General features: G+C 33.8%; 1 pseudogene; it reads right to left on the reverse strand.

Annotated features, from left to right (window-relative positions):
- Window positions 1–3,192: 3,192 nt before the first annotated feature.
- Window positions 3,193–3,848, reverse strand: LOC148270431 (secreted RxLR effector protein 161 pseudogene; annotated as a pseudogene).
- Window positions 3,849–5,143: the final 1,295 nt, after the last annotated feature.

Below are 5,143 nucleotides of genomic sequence, written 5' to 3' on the forward strand. Positions count from 1 at the left end.
TAAAGGTATCAGCAAGTTTGAAAGAAGGAGAAAGTTAAACCCCTCGATTCATCGAACTGTTTAAGATTTTGGATATGATTGGTACATCCATCTATAAACTAGCACTACCCCCAGAGCTATCTAGAGTTCATAATATATTTCATGTGTCTATATTAGGTAAGTACAAGTTAGACCCCTCATACATATTGTCTCATGAGGCACTTCCACTCTAAGAAGATATATCCTATGAGGAAATACGGGTAGGTAATTTGGACAGGAAGAGCAGAGTGTTTTGCAATAGAGAAATCCCCTTCGTCAAGATCTTATGACATAATCACTCGAAAGACGAGGCTACTTGGGAGTTAAAATCAGACTTTAGAGCCCAGTACCCCCAACTGTTTGACTAGTAAGAGAACAATAAATTTTAGTGACCAATTTTTTTCTTAAGAAGAGGAGAGTTGTAACACTCGGGTCCAAAAATTTAGCTGGAGATAATTTAATATTAATAAGAAAAATAAATTACAATAATTTAAATTTTATTTTTTTATGAATTTTTGATGAAAATTGGATTTTGGATGCATTAGAAAATATTTTCAAAAATCAAGACCAAAGTAGAAATAAAGGAGGACCTATTTGAAAATAAATATGGAAAACTAGGAAAAAAATAAAATTTTCAAAAGTTTGGCCACGTGGACCACCATGTAAATAGTGCGGCCAGTCTTTGTGCACCGCGTGGCAGACACATGGACACACGCCCACGCAGGCGATCCACGTGCTAGCGGATCCAACAACTGAGGATGAGCCATGTCTCCTCGAATGGACGACCCAGATTTACTGAAAATGAATATTTAAACTCCTCTTCGCATAGAACCCTAACCCTAGCCACCAGAGAGGTCATCGAAGAAGAAAAAGAGGGGCGGGTAAAAAGTGAACCAATCACTGGAGAATGACACTGGCCACCGCTGATGCTGCACTAGAGCCACCGTTGATGCCGAAAAGGTAAAAAAAAAATTTCTGCTCGGAATTGAATTTCGAACCTTCCCACACCCATATCGAAGCCAAAAGGCCAACGGGTGAGCTAAAAAATGCAAGCAAAGCTTGACTGAGTTGCCGCGATCGCAACCCGAAAACTCCTACGATGAGTACCTTTCCGTTTTCCATTTCTTATTTCCTTTGATTCTTTGACTAGTGTGTTCCTCATCTCTTTCTTATGTAGGCTAGCCAAAGAGAAACCCTAACAGTAAGAGAGGAACAGTAGACCCGTCGTACCGGAGAACTCCCTCACCGGTAGGGCCTCATTTTTCCCATTTTTCAACCAACAGAGGCTTCATAACCCTGTTTTTTTAGTTTTCTATGCAAAACTGGTCAAAACCAGCCAAAATTAACCAAAAAGAGCAGGTCGAGAAGAAACACCGTCATAGGCAACTGAGCCGATGCCGGAGCATGGCGATGCTATTGTGACATAACCCTAAACTGGCTAAAAAAATTTATAAGTATTTATTTTGGCCTTTTTTGGGTATTTTGGGATATGCGACTCGTGTTTTTGATTTATGCAGGAAAAACCCAAGAAACTCAAGAGCTACAAGGAGATGCAGTGAAAAGAACGTGTTTCGAATACCGATCCAGGGTAAGAATCTCTCACCCTTTTTTCCCATTATAGTAAATTTAAGTCTAATAGTTAATAATTGTGTGTTTTGTAAAAATTAAAAAACTCTAAAATTAATTACAGGTCACCAGTTGAGCCGGTAATTGTAGTACAAAATTACCTATTTTATCTATATTGTTCAATTATTACTAAACTGTTATTTTTTGCTTACCGCATGCACTTTAATTCATAGGTTTATTTGCATTCTTGTTTATTAATTTACTTAACTCTTTATCCCTATCAGTTGATTGGTTTTGAAATAACTGTTTTGATTATGGTCTCTCTAAATATTCAATATTGAACTATATAGTCTATTAAATTATCATTTTATTTATCTAGTAATCATGAAATGAGGTTATAATTTGTAATTGGTGGCTAGTGAATGATGTGAACATGCATGTAAAAAGGGCTCATCAGGTACCCTGAAAAAGGGTGTATAAACCCAGTGCATAGAAAAAATCCTACCGTAGATATTATTTCAGTCGAACAGGGCTGAGAAATCTCATACCGGAAGGGGTTATGAGGTATAGATCACCCTTATATCGTACGGGGTATCGAAGTGGTGGTATGTTTGGCGTCCATTAGTGGACGGAGTATGGGGACGACTGGTTAATTGATAAATTGGGTATTGGGTATTGGGTATTGGGTATTGGGTTCATGCTTAGAGGGTATCACATGGACCCCAGAGGTACTAGTTAGCAAGTAAAAAAGTAAGTTTATTATTATTGTTCATTTAAATGTGTAATAAAATGCTATTCGGGTTTGTTTTCAAATGTCAATTTTGGAAACTTATAAAGTTAAGTTTGAAATAATAGTTTTTAAGTTAAACAATTTATTTAAAAAGAGATAATGGCTTCATTGCGTTGTTTAACAATTTTTACCAATATTTGATTTTCTGTATCATTGTTAAGTGTGATATTCTTACTGGATTAGTGTAGCTCATTCACTTTATTTAACCATTACAGATCAGGAAGACCAAGATCTATATTCTGAACAACAAGAATGTTACGAATAAGAGCTGTCTCCCACATCCCATCAGAGTTGCCCAGCGGAGCTTAACTCTATAGGATCTTTAGTTATGTTTCTTTTTATTTATTTATTTCTTTACTGAAACTTTCAAAAATGAGCATTCCTGTAGTCCTATTGGGCACCCTGATTTATTGTGTAAGGAATGTAAATCATAAACTTTCAATTGCTTCCGTTACTATTTTGTTGATTCAATATTTCCATATTCATTAAAGTTTGAGTTTTTACAATTAATGTCCTATTTTGATGATCCAACGACTAAAAATATTTTAGATTAAATCATAAAAAGTTTTTTCTCATTATCAAGATCTCTATCTTGTTGTAAAAACTATAAATTTAATTAAGTTTTTTATCACATAAGTTAAACAATAAGCTAATAAATATGATAATAAAATATTATTATCATATATTAAAATAAATTCTCAAATAATAATATATTTAATATATTACACGAATAATTAGATCGTGGCAATAACACTTATATCCCTAATAATCTCCCACTTACATTAGATCCAATTTATCATGTACTTCATTCTTAACTTCTACTTATGCTTATCAAACTCCTTTGCACCAAGAGCCTTAGTGAACGGGTTAGCTACATTATCATTTCCATCAACCTTTTGAATTTTAACATCCCCACATTCAATGATTTCTCTAATCAAGTGGTACCTCCACAGAATGTGTTTGGACTTTTGATACAATCTCGACTCTTTTGCTTGAGCGATAGCTCTAATATTATCACACAATAATGGAACTGGACCTTCTATTGAAGGAGCCACACCAAGTTCAGTTAAGAACTTCTTCATTCAAATAGCTTCCTTAGTAGCTTCACTTGTCGCTATATATTATGCTTCGGTCATTAAATCAGCTCCGTAGTTTGTTTAGAACTTTGCCAACTCACTGCATCACCATTTAAGGTGAACACATAACCAAATATAGATTTGCTATCATATTTATCTGAAGCAAAACTTGCATTGGTATAACCTTTCAATTTTAACTCAGATTTTTCATAGACGAGGAATTAGTATTTAGTTTTTCTTAACTACTTAAGAATAGTATTTGCCACTTTCCAATGATCCTCACCAGGATTTGCCTGATATCGACTAGTCACTCATAGTGCATAAGCCACATCAAGACGTGTACATGTCATGATATACATGATAGCTCCCATTGTGTTAGCATACGAGACTCTACCCATCCGTTCTCTCTCTTTAGAGGTCTTAAGACAATTCTCTCTACTAAGAGTAATTCAATGTTTATAGGTAGATAGTCATTTTTAGAATTTTTTATATTAAACCTCTTTAGAATGGTGTCAACGTACATAGACTGAAAAAGTCCAAGCCACTTCTTAAATCTATCTCTATAGATCTTTATTCCCAATATATAAGTTGTTTCTCCCAAGTTTTTCATGGAGAACTATTCAAATAACCAAATCTTAGTATTTTGTAATGTTGGTATGACATTCCCAATGAGTAATATATCATCTACATATAGCACTAAAAAAATAATCGTACTCTCACTAACCTTTTTGTACACACAAGGTTATTCTTTGCATCTAACAAAATTGAACTTTTCAATTTGTTTGTTAAAATGAATCAAACTCTGAGATGTTTGCTTTAATCCATAAATAGATTTTTATAACTTACATACTTTATCATGATTAGATGGGGATATGAAACCTTTTGGTTGTGTCATATACACATCCTCTTCCAACTCACAATTTAGGAAAGTTGTTTTCACATCCATTTGGCATATCTCATAATCATAGTATGCAGCTACATGAAATAGAATCCGAATTGATTTAAGCATTGCTATAGGAAAAATGTTTCATCATAATCAATTTTTTCTTTTTGATGATATCCCTTAGCAACAAGACGGGCTTTATAGGTCTCCACTTTTTCATCTGCTCTAATTTTTTTTCTTAAAAATCTATTTATCACCAATAGGCTTTATATCCCTTGAAGTTTCAACCAAAGTCAAAACTTTGTTGACCTTTATGAATTTTCATTTCAGATTCCATGGTCTTTATCCATTTCTCATAATCATAATCTTGCATAACTTCTTCATAGGTCTTGGGGTCATTATCATCATGATTAACCTCATTTGTTGCATCATCTTGTACTAAAAGATTTAACATGTCTAGTGCATGATGTTGTCTACTAGACATTCTAAGAGGTTCATGTACAACTTGCTCACTTTTTCTATATTAGGTTGCTGTTCAATCTTATTTTGAACAGGTTCACTAATTGGTCCTTTAACCACATTTATTTCTTGAACATCAACCATTGGAGATGACAACTTCTTTGTCATCTTTAGAATATCTAGTAAAGGTTACTCAACATGCTTCTCATGATCCTTTTCTTGTATTGATTAATTAGTTTTTTTAACTTCATCAAGTTCAATTCTTTCACCATGATGTTTTTCAAAAAGAAATTTCATTTCCAAAAAAGTTGCTTCTCTAGCGACAATTACTTTATGGTCAGATGGATGATA

Source organism: Carica papaya, chromosome 1 (genome assembly GCF_054855325.1).
Source record: "Carica papaya isolate Zhongbai chromosome 1, ASM5485532v1, whole genome shotgun sequence".
NCBI classification, from domain to species: Eukaryota; Viridiplantae; Streptophyta; class Magnoliopsida; order Brassicales; family Caricaceae; genus Carica; species Carica papaya.